Raw genomic sequence first — 13,108 nt, 5'->3', positions numbered from 1 at the left:
GATGTTGATGACTGATGAATTCTGCTGAATATCTTTTTGCAAGTTGTGGTCCATTGATTTGGTTTCTTCTAAGTCCCCTACTGGAAAGTTTATGTCTAGCTTTGACACTTAATGGGCTTCCCTGGTGGCTCAGATGGTAAAGAATACGCTTCCAGTGTGAGAGACCTGGGTTCGATTTCTGGGTTGGGAAGATCCCCTGGAGAAGGGAATGAATACCGACTCCAGTATTCTTGCCTGGAGAATTCCATGGACAGAAGAGCCTGGCAGGCTACAGTCCATGGGGTCACAAAGAATCAGACACAACTGAGCAACTTTCACATTCACTTGACACTTAAAGTCTGTACACTAATTCAATATTTTAGAGTAAGAGTCAAGATTCATTTTATTCTACACAGAAATCCAATCTTGCATCATCTGATCAAGAGATCATTCTTTACTTTTCAAAGGCCTTGGCATCTTTGTGGGTATTCATTTGGGTCAGAGAACATGGGTTTACTTCTCCTTTATTGTGTTCCACCATTATACAATTACACCAATACTACAATCTCCACAGAAGGAGTCAGCTATGGCTCATGATATACCCACCTGTTTGCAAAAAACATTTTATTGGAACATATCCACACCTAATTGTTTATAGTTTGTCAATGTTAATTTCAAGCTACAAAGACAGAGTGAATGTTCCCAAATGATGTTTCTGAAAGCCCTGCTATGATTCTTGTGGTTTTCTAGTGAAATCTCTTAAACTGATTCAATTTCTGCTTTACTGCAGTGATTTAAATAATACTGTCTCAAAGACAACTGTATGTTGTGGCTGCTACTCTTTTCATTCCCAGTGAGATTGTAGTCTCTCTCTCTATATATATATATATTTATTTATTTATTTATTGTGTGTGTGTGTGTGTGTGGTTTGTTTTACATGTTAGCATGAGGAAAGTTATGACCAACCTAGATAACATGTTAAAAAGTAGAAACATTACTTTGCCAAAAAAGATCTGTCTAGTCAAGGCTATGATTTTTCCAATGGTCATGTATGGATGTGAGAGTTGGACTGTGAAGAAGGCTGAGTGCTGAAGAACTGATGCTTTTGAGCTGTGGTGTTGGAGAAGACTCTTCAGAGTCCCTTGGACTAAAGGAGATCCAACCAGTCCATCCTAAAGGAGATCAATCCTGGGTGTTCATTGGAAGGACTGATGTTAAAGCTGAAACTCCAGTATTTTGGCCACCTCATGTGAACAGTTGACTCATTGGAAAAGACTCTGATGCTGGGAGGGATTTGGGGGCAGGAAGAGAAGGGGACGACCGAGGATGAGATGGCTGGATGGCATCACTGACTCGATGGATGTTAGTTTAAGTGAACTCCGGGAGTTGGTGATGGACAGGGAGGCCTGGCATGCTGTAATTCATGGGGTCTCAAAGAGTCGGACACAACTGAGCGACTGAACTGAACTGGACTGATTATGATTTATTCACTTAGTTATCTGTCTCTTTGGGACCGTAGACTGTAGTCCACCAGAATCCTCTGTCCATGGAATTCTCCATGCAATAATACTGGAGTGGGTTTGCCATTCCCTTCTCCAGGGCATCATCCCAACCAAGGGATTGAACCCAGGTCTCCTGCATTCCAGGCAGGTTCTTTACCATTTGAGCCACCAGGGAAGAATCCCAACCTGTGGCTAACAGGTCCCAACAATCTATGTATTAAGCCAATAAAATGAAAGGTTTTTTTTCAAGTTAATTCCATTACATTTCCATGTGCGAATTGTATATTGATCGGGGGAAAAGGTTTATATTTAGCTTCTCTCCAAAGAGACTAAATAAGAGGGTAAATATAAACATTTTCCCCCATCAGTATGCAAATCAAACATGAAAATGTAATGGAATTAACTTGGAAAAAAATCTTTCATTATACTGGCTTAATACATAGGTTGTTGTTCAGTCACTAAGTCGTGTCTCGCACTATCTCACCCATAGACTACAACATGCCAGGCGTCTTTGTCCTTCACTGTCTTCTGGAATTTGCTCAAACTCTTGTTCACCGAGTCAGTCATGCCCTTCAAACGATCTCATCCTCTGTTGCCCCCTTCACCTCCTGCCCTCAATCTTTCCCAGCATCAGCGTCTTTTCCAATGAGTGGGCTCTTCACATCACGTGGCCAGAGTATTGGAACCTCAACTTCAGCATCAGTCCTTCCAATGAATATTCTGAGTTGATTTCCTTTAGGATTGACTACTTTGACCTCCTTGCAATATAAGGGAATCTCAAAGTCTTCTTCAGTACCACAGTTTGAAAGCATCAATTCTTTGGTGCTCAGCCTTCTTTATGGTCCAACTTGCACATCCATACATGATTACTGGAAAAACCATAGCTTTGACTATATGGACCTTTGTCAGTGAAGTGATGTCTCTGTTTTTTTATTATTATTAATTTACTTTAATTAGAAGCTAATTACTTTACAATATTGTAGTGTTTTTTGCCATACATTGAAATGAATCAGCCATGGCTATACACGTGTTCCCCATGATGAATCTCCCTCCAACCTCCCTCACCATCCCATCCCTCAGGGTCATCCCAGTGCACCAGCCCTGAGTACCCGGTGTCATGCCTTAAACCTGGACTGGCAATCTGTTTCATATATGATAATATACATTTTTCAGTGCTATTCTCTCAAAGCATCAGACCCTCACCCTCTGCCACAGAGCCCAAAAGACTGTTCTTTACATCTGTGTCTTTATTGCTATCTCGTATATAGGGTCATCATTACCATCTTTCTAAATTCCATATATATGCATTAGTATACTGTATTGGTGTTTTTCTTTCTGACTTACTTCACTCTGTACAATAGGCTCCAGTTTCATCCACCTCATTAGAACAGATTCAAATGTATCCTTTTTAATGGCTGAGTAATACTCCATTGTGTATGTACCACAGCTTTCTTATCCGTTCATCTGCAAATGGACATCTAGGTTGTTTCCATGCTTTGGCTATTGTAAACAATGCTGTGATGAACATTGGGGTACACGTGTCTCTTTCAATTCTGGTTTCCTCGATGTGTCTGCCCAGCAGTGTGATTGCTGGGTCATATGGAAGTTCTATTTCCAGTTTTTTCAAGGAATCTCCACACTGTTCTCCATAGTGGCTGTACTAGTTTGCATTCCCACCAACAGTGTAAGAGGGTTCCCTATTCTTTGCACCCTATCCAGCACTTATTGTTTGTAGATTTTTTCATGGCAGCCATTCTGACTGGCTTGAGATGATATCTAATTGTGGTTTTGATTTGCATTTCTCTGATAATGAGTGATGTTGAGCATGTGTGTGTGTTAAGTCGCTTCAGTCATGTCTGACTCTGTGCGACCCTATGGACTGTGCCCTCCAGGCTCCTCTGTCCACAGGATTCTCCAGGCAAGAATACTGGAGTGGGTTGCCATTTCCTTCTCCAATGTTGAGCATGCTTTCATGTATTTGTTAGCCATGTCTTCTTTGGAGAACTGTCTGTTGAGTTCCTTGGCCCATTTTTTTTATTGGGTCCTTTATTTTTCTGGAATTGAGATGCAGGAGTTGCTTGTATATTTTTGAGATTAATTCTTCATCAGTTGCTTCGTTTGCTATTATTTTCTCCCTTTCTGAAGGCTGTCTTTTCACCTTGCTTATAGTTTCTTTCATTGTGCAAAAGCTTTTAAGTTTAATTAGGTCCCATTTGTTTATTTTTGCTTTTCTTTCCATTACTCTTGGAGGTGGGTCATAGAGGATCCTGCTGTGATTAATGTCAAAGAGTGTTTTGCTGATGTTTTCCTCTAGGGTTTTTATAGTTTCTGGTCTTACATTTAGATCTTGAATCCATTTTGACTTTTTTTTGTATTAAACCACCCACCAGAACACAGATGCAAGCTCCTCTAACCAGGAAACCTTGAAAAGCCAGTAGTCCAACCCCACCTACAGGGAGCAGGCTCCACAATAAGGGGGAACCGTGAACTTCCAGCCTACAGAAAGGGCACTCCAAACACAATAATCTAGCCAAATGAAAAGGTAGAGAAATATTCAGCAGGTAAAGGAACATGATAAATGCCCACCAAACTAAACAAGAGAGGAGGAGATAGGTGGTGTACCCGAAAAGAATTCAGAATAATGATTGTAAAGATGATCCAAAATCTTGAAAACAAAATGGAGTTACAGATAAATAGAGACAAGAATTGAGAAAGTGCAAGAAATGTTTAACAAGGGCCTAGAAGAAACAAAGAAGAATCAATCAATAATGAATAGCACAATAACTGAGATCAAAACATTCTGGAGAGAGCCAACAGTAGAATAACTGAGGCAAAAGGGAGGATAAGTGAGGTGGAAGATAGAATGTTGGAAGCAGAGAGGAAAAAAGAATTAAAAGAAATGAGGATAACCTCGGAGACCTCTGGGACAACGTTAAATGCCCCAACATTTGAATCATAGATGTCTCAGAAGAAGACAAAAAGAAAGGCTATGAGAAAATACTTGAGGAGATAATAGTTGGAAACTTCCCTGAAACGGTGAAGGAAATAGCCACCCAAGTCCAAGAAACCTAGAGAGTCCCAAACAGAATAAACCCAAGGTGACATATTAATTGCCAACACCCCAAGACACATATTAAACAAACGAGTGAAGATCAAACAGAAAGAGTAAATATTAAAAGCGAGCAAGGGAAAAGCAACAAATAACACATAAGGGGATCCCCATAAGGATCGCAGTTGATCTTTCAATAGAAACTCTTCAGGCCAAAAGGGAATGGCAGGACATACTTAAAGGGATGAAAGAGAAAAACCTACAACCCAGATTACTATATGCAGCAAGGATCTTATTCAGATATGAAGGAGAAATCAAAACCTTTACAAACAAGCAAAAGCTGAGAGCTTTCAGCACCACCAAACCAGCTCTTCAACAAATGCTAAAGGATCTTCTCTAGATAGGAAACACAGAAAAGGTTTATAAAATCGAACCCAAAACAACAACGTAAATGGCAATGGGATCATACTTATCAATAATTACCTTAAATGTAAATAGGTTGAATGCCCCAACCAAAAGACAAAGACTGGCTGAATGGATCCAAAAACAAGACCCCTATATATGCTGTCTACAAGAGACCCACCTCAAAGCAAGGGTCACATACAGACTGAAAGTGGAGGGATGGAAAAAGATATTTCACACAAATGAAGACCAAAAGAAAGCTGGCATAGCAATACTCATACTTTGAAATAAAAACCATGAAAAGAGACAAAGACACTAGACAATGATCAAAGGATCAATCCAAGAAGATTGATCATAACAATTATATATATGCACCCAACATAGGAGCACCGCAATATGTAAGGAAAATGCTAGCAAGTATGAAAGGGGAAGTTAGCAATAACACAATAATAGTTGGAGACTTTAATACCCCACTCACACCTATGGATAGATCAACTAAACAAAAAATTAGCGAGGAAACACAAACTTTAAATGATGCAATGGACCAGTTAGACCTAATTGATATCTATAGGACATTTCACCCCAAAACAATGAATGTCATTTTTCTCAAGTGCACACGGAACCTTCTCGAGGATAGATCACATCCTGGGCCATACTTCTAGCCTTTGTATGTTCGAACAAATTGAAATCATTTCAAGCATCTTTTCTGATCACAATGCAGTAAGATTAGATGCCAACTACAGAGAAAAAAAACTTAAAAATACAAACATATGGAGGCTAAACAGCATGCTACTAAATAACCAACAAATCATGGAAGAAATGAACAAATGAATTGAAAATATACATAGAAACCAATGAAAATGAAAGCACTACAACCAAACACCTATGGGATTCAGTAAAAGCAGTGCTAAGAGGAAGGTTCTTAACAATACAAGCTTAGCTCAAGAAACAAGAGAAAAATCAAATAAATAACATAATTTTACACCTAAAGCCATGAGAAAAAAGAAGACATGAAGAACCCCAAAATTAGTAGAAGGAAAGAAATCAACATCAGAGCAGAAATAAATAAAAAAGAAACAAAGGAGACTATAGCAAAAATGAACAAAAACTAAACCCTGGTTCTTTGAGAAGATAAATAAAATAGACAAACCATTAGCGAGACTCATCAAGAAAAAAGGGAGAAGAATCAAATCAACAAAATTAGAAATGAAAACGGAGAGATCACAACAGACAACACAGAAATACAAAGGATCTAAGCCACTACTATCATCAACCCTATGTTACTAAAATGGACAACTTGGAAGAAATTGATGAATTCTTAGAAAAGTATAACCTTCCAAAACTGAACCAGGAAGAAATAGAAAATCTTAACAGACCCATCACAAGCATGGAAATTAAAACTGTAATCAAAAATCTTCCAACAAACAAAGACCAAGGACCAGATTCCATCAGAGGCAAATTCTACCAAAAATTTAGAGACGAGCTAACACCTATCCTACTCAAATGCTTCCAGAAAATTGCAGAGGAAGGTAAACTCCCAAATTCATTCTATGAGGACACCATCACCCTATTACCAAAACCAGGCAAAGATGCCAAAAAGAAGAAAACTATAGACCAATCTCACTGATGAACATAGATGCAAAAGTCCTTAACAAAATTCTAGCAAACAAAATCCAACAACATATTTAAAAGATCATACATCATGACTAAGTGGCCTTTATTCCAGGTAGGCAAGAATTTTTCAATATTCACAAATCAATCAGTGTGACCCACCACATTAATAAATTGAAAGATAAAAACCATATGATTATCTCAATAGATGCGGAGAAAGCCTTTGACAAATTTCAACACACGTTTATGATAAAACTCTCCAGAAAGTAGGCATAGAAGGAATATACCTCAACATAATTACAGCTGTATATGATAAACTCACAGCAAACATTATCCTCAATGGTGAATACTTGAAAGCATTTCCCCTAAAGTCAGGAACAAGACAAGGCTGTCCACTCTCATCACTACTATTCAACATAGTTTTGGAAGTTTTACCCACAGCAATCAGAAAAGAAAAAGAAGTAAAAGGAATCCAGAGTGGAAAAGAAGATGTAAAACTCTCACTGTTTGCAGATGACATGATTCTCCACATAGAAAACCCCAAAGACATCACCAGATAATTACTAGCTCTAATCAATGAATACAGTAAATTTGCAGGATATAAAATTATCCACAGTAATCCCTTGCACTCCTATAAACTAACAATGAGAAAACAGAAAGAGAAATTAAAGAAACAATCCCATTCACCATTGTGACAAAAAGAATAAAATACATAGGAATAGATTTCCCTAAAGAAGCAAAAAAATCTACATATAGAAAACTATAAAACACTGATGAAAGAAATCAAAGATAACACAAATAGATGGAGAAATATACCATGTTCATGGATTGGAAGAATCAATATAGTGAAAATGTGTATACTACCCAAAGCAATCTATAGTTTCAATGCAATCCCCATCAAGCTACCAATGGCATTTTTCACAGAACTAGAACAAATAATTTCACAATTTGTATGGAAATACAAAAAAAAAAAAAAAAAAATCTCGAATAGCCAAAGCTATCTTGAGGAAGAAAAGTGGAACTGGAGAAATCAACCAGCCTGACTTCAGACTATACTATAAAGCTACAGCCATCAAGACAGTACGGTACTGGCACAAAGACAGAAACATAGATCAGTGAAACAAAATATAAAGCCCAAAGATAAATCCATGCACTTATGGACACCTTATCTTTGACAAAGGAGGCAAAAATAAAATGGAGAAAAGACAATCTCTTTAACAAGTGGTGCTGGGAAAACTGGTCAACCACTTGTAAAAGAATGAAACTAGAACACTTTCTAACACCATACACAGAAACAAACTCACAATGGATTAAAGATCTAAATGTAAGACCAGAAGCTATAAAACTCCTAGAGTAAAACATAGGCAGAACACCCTCTGACATAAATCCCAGCAAGATCCTCTATGACCCACCTCCCAGAGTAATGGAAATACAAGCAAAAATAAACAAATGGGACCTAATTAAACCTAAAAGCTTTTGCACAATGAAGAAAATTATAAGCAAGGTGAAAAGACAGCCTTCACAATGGGAAAAAAATCCCAGCAAAAGAAGCAACTAATGAAAAATTAATCTCAAAAATATATAAGCAGCTCCTGCAGCTCAATTTCAGAAAAATAAATCACCCAATCAAAAAAATGGGCCAAAGAACTAAACAGACATTTCTCCCAGGAAAATATACAGATGCCTACCAATCACATGAAAAGATGCTTGATATCACTGATTATCAGAGCAATATAAATCAAAACTACAATGAGGTACCATCTCACACCAGTCAGAATGGCTGCTATCAAAATGTCTACAAATGATAAATGCTGGAGAGGGTGTGGAGGAAAGGAAACCCTCTTACACTGTTGGTGGGAATGCAAACTACTACAGCCACTATGGAGAACAGTGTGGCGATTCCTTGAAAAACTGGAAATAGAACTGCCATATGACCTAGCAATCCCACTGCTTGCATACACACCAAGGAAACCAGAATTGAAAGAGACACATGTACCCTAGTGTTCATCACAGCACTGTTTACAATAGCTAGGACATGGAAGCAGCCTAGGTGTCCATCGGCAGACAAATGGATAAGAAAGCTGTGCTACATATACACAATGGAGTATTACTCAGCTATTAAAAAGAATGCATTTGAATCCATTCTAATGAGTTGGATGAAGCTGGAGCCTATTATACAGAGTGAAGTAAGCAAGAAAGAAAAACACCAACACAGTATACTAATGCATATATATGGAATTTAGAAAGATGGTAATGATGATCCTATATATGAGACAGCAAAAGAGACACAGATATAAAGAACTAACTTTTAGTCTCTGTGGGAGAAGGCAAGGGTGTGATGGTTTGAGAGAATAGCATTGAAACATGTATATTACCATATATGAAAGAGATGACCTGTCCAAGTTCAATGCATGAAACAGGGCATTCAAAGCCATTACACTGGGACAACCCAGAGGGATGGGATGGGGAGGGAGGAGGAAAGGGTTCAGGACGGGGGTCACACATATACCTGTGGCTGATTCACATCAATGTATGGGAAAAGTCACCACAATATTGTAAAGTAATTAGCCTACAATTAAAATAAAGAAATAAGGAAAAATAAAGAAAAGGGTACACTGACCAGAAAAAAATTAGCCTATTCTGCACATTTCACTAATATAGTCTCATTTTTCACTTTTGTTGTAATGTCTTTCATAAAATGTATTTATTTAATATTTTGAATATTTCTATATATTTTATTTTTTGTTTGATTTTTAATATAAATATATTTATTTTAGTTGGAGGCTAATATTTTTGCCTAACTATGAAAATTAGTGGAATTTAATATGTTAAGATTGATTATGCTGCTTTTAAAGTATAGTTACTTCCTGATTGTCCATAACCTGATCAAATTTTTTAAGTTGTTGAAAGCATGATACATATGAAAATGTTGTTCTTGGTACAACTAAAAATCTCTGTTGTCAGTCAAATAACTAAGTGGGGAAATTATATTTATTATTTAAATGCTTCCCTGTATTCATGTGATTGATATTAACTGCTCATTTTTAATGAACATGACTTATGGGCATCCAGATCATTTGTATTTAATTCAATAATTATTTTTATATGCATATTGAAAATCTGAAACTAAGTCATTATTAAAATGTCTATGACACCATCCCTCTCTTCCAGTACATCAGAGGCTAACAGAAAAGTGTATATGGACAACAGACGTCTTGGATAGAAAGGAAAAATTCTTCCTTAGTGGGATGCTCCAAATTCTACAGGCATTTGTTAAGATAATTTTTTTTTTTTTATAGATGTCAAGTGAACTTTAAAAGTGGATGTGAATTTGAGATCTCAGCCATAGAGTGACTCATGGTTATTAGTATATTTTACAACTTTATTCTTAATTTAAAATCGTCAACAAAATTTAGTGAAAAATAATGAATTTTTCTGTTAGAATGATTTTTTGTAATAGCCTGGTTGTGTTGGTATTGAAATAAGAAGACCTGGAAGCAATAAATTCATTAAGGGAAATTTTACACAGGTTGAGAAAAAAAAATTATCTACATACTCAGGATTAGAAGGTGGAAAGAGAAACTAAATAATTAAAGATACCTCATATATTTAGGAAGAAGGTAGGTTTGTTGAATAATTCGATATGAAGATTAACATGGAGGTTGATGAAATTGTTAGGTCGGTTAAGCCACTGTGATGAGAGGGGTACCAATACTAGGAGAAGCAGATTTGAAAAGGGAATGGGAGCTAATGAGTTCAGTTTAAATATATGATTACCTGGAGGTGGTTGTGGAATTGCAAGTATATATACTGAACGGGTAGTTAGAAATAAGAGTCTGGTGCCCCAGAGTTTGAGGTGAAATATATAGATTTATGAAGACATAAAGAAAGGAAATTCCAAGGAAAAATAGTGAATAAGATCAACTAAGAGATGCATATGGGGGGAAAAGGTGATTCAAAATAGAATTGAAAGCAACACAAATGATCTGGGGATTAGGAGAAAAGAATTCAAATAGAAAATAAAACCGAAGTGTAAGATAAGTAGAAGATTGTACAGTTATACTAATAAAAATAAAATAGAAATTCAGAGTGCAATATTAGTCAGCAATTTTAATACTACTCAGAGATCAGGTTGAATGAGAACAGAGAAAGTGACTATTGTGTTGGCAGTAATGAGTCAGTTGCGAACATCTCCATTGTGTTCTCCAAGAAGAAGAAGCTTAGGAAGAGCCAGAGGGTCGAAATAATTTTAGGGAGCAAAATGTGAAATGAGGAAGGAAGTAGTAGTGAACAACACGAGGTTAGATGTGAAAGTCGGACTGTGAAGAAAGCTGAGTGCTGAAGAATTGATGCTTTTGAACTGTGGTGTTGGAGAAGACTCTTGAGAGTCCCTTGAACTGCAAGGAGATCCAACCAGTCCATTCTAAAGGAGATCAGTCCTGGGTGTTCTTTGGAAGGACTGATGCTAAAGCTGAAACTCCAGTACTTCAGCCACCTCATGCGAAAAGTTGACTCATTGGAAAAGACTCTGATGCTGGGGGGGATTGGGAGCAGGAGGAGAAGGGGACGACAGAGGATGAGATGGCTGGATGGCATCACTGACTCGATGGACATGAGTTTGAGTGAACTCCGGGAGTTGTTGATGGACAGGGAGGCCTGGCGTGCTGCAATTCATGGGGTCTCAAAGAGTCGGACACGACTGAGCGACTGAACCAAACTGAGGATCATAATGGGAGAAGGCAATGGCAACCCGCTCGAGTACTCCTGTCTGGAAAATCCCATGGAAAGAAGAGCCTGGTGGGCTGCAGTCCATGGGGTCGCTAAAAGTCAGACACTACTGAGCGGCTTCACTTTCCCTTTTCACTTTCATGCCTTGGAGAAGGAAATGGCAACCCATTCCAGTGTTCTTGCCTGGAGAATCCCAGGGACGGGGGAGCTTGGTGGGCTGTCGTCTATGGGGTCGCACAGAGTCGGACACGACTGATGTGACTTAGCAGCAGCAGCAGGATCATAATGAACACCTGACAAAGTTTCTGCCAACTCAGAAAAGTTGCCCCAGAGCAAAGGAGCTGGTGAGCAAAGATTGCTCATTAAAGGAAACAAAGGTTGGGTCTTTTTACCACTGTTTGCTTGGTAATTGACCTGTTACATATCCGAACGTTAATGTAGTTGGCTCAAAAATAGACAGACCTTAAATCAGCTAAGAATTTGAGGCTGCCATCTGGCTGCCCTCCTCCCTTGGGAAGCCAATCCTTTCTTTTTTTCTTTTTTTCTTTTAATTGAAGTATAGTTGACATATAGTGTTAGCTTCAGGTGTACAGCAGAGTGATTCAGTTATGCTGCTGCTGCTGCTAAGTCGCTTCAGTCGTGTCTGACTCTGTGCGACCCCATAGACGGCAGCCCACCAGGCTCCTCCGTCCCTGGGATTCTCCAGGCAAGAACACTGGAGTGGGTTGCCATGTCCTTCTCCAATGCATGAAAGTGAAGAGTAAAAGTGAAGTCGCTCAGTCGTGTCCGACTCTTAGCAACCCCATGGACTGCAGCCTATAGGCTCCTCCACCCATGGGATTTTCCAGGCAAGAGTCCTGGAGTGGGTCGCCATTGCCTTCTCCAGATTCAGTTATACATATATACATATCCAAATAATGTATATATATTTCAGATTTTTTTCCCTTATATGTTGTTACAAAATAGTGAGTATAGTTCCATGTACTATATGGTAGGTCCTTGTTGGTTATCTGTTTTATATACAGTGGTTTGTGTATGTTAGTCCCAAACTCCTACTCACTTTTTCCCTTTGGTAACCATAACTTTGCTGTTTATGTCTGTGGGTCTATTTCTGTTTTGTATGTTAATTCATTTGTATCATTCCTTTAGGATCCACACATAAGTAGTATTATATATTTGTCTTTGTCTGACTTACTTCACTTACTATGATAATCTCTAGTTACACCTCTGTTGCTGTAAAAAGCATTATTTTATTCTAGTCTATGGCTGAGTAATATTCCATTGTATAAATATATCACTTCTTTATCCATTCATCTGTCAGTGGACATTTAGGTTGCTTCCATATCTTGAAAAGGCTGTCTTTTCTCCATTGTATATTCTCATCTCCTTTGTCATAGATTTGTTGATCTCCGGTGTGTACGGTTTATCTCTTGGCTTTCAATTTTGTTCCATTGACCTGTATTTCTGTTTTTGTGCCAGTACCATACTGTTTTCATTACTGTAGCTTTGTATAGTCTGAACTCAAGGACTCTGATCTTCTAAATATACTTTTCTTTCTCAAGATTGCTTTGGCTATTTAGGGGTCTTTCGTGTGTCCATACAAATTAAAAGAAATTTATTACAGATATGTGAAAAATGCCATTGGTAATTTGATAGGGATTGCATTGAATTTGTACATCGTCTCGGGTAGTATGGTCCTTTTAACAATGCTGATTCTTCCAATACAAGAACATGATATCTCTTTCCAAACATCTGTGTCATCTTCAATTACTTTCATCAGTGTCATATAGTTTTCAGAGTACAGGTCTGTTTGTCTCTTTAGGTAGTTTATCCCAAG

The sequence above is a fragment of the Ovis canadensis genome, chromosome 26, assembly GCF_042477335.2.
Source record: "Ovis canadensis isolate MfBH-ARS-UI-01 breed Bighorn chromosome 26, ARS-UI_OviCan_v2, whole genome shotgun sequence".
Classification (NCBI taxonomy): Eukaryota; Metazoa; Chordata; class Mammalia; order Artiodactyla; family Bovidae; genus Ovis; species Ovis canadensis.
Note: the sequence above shows the minus strand (reverse complement) of the source record.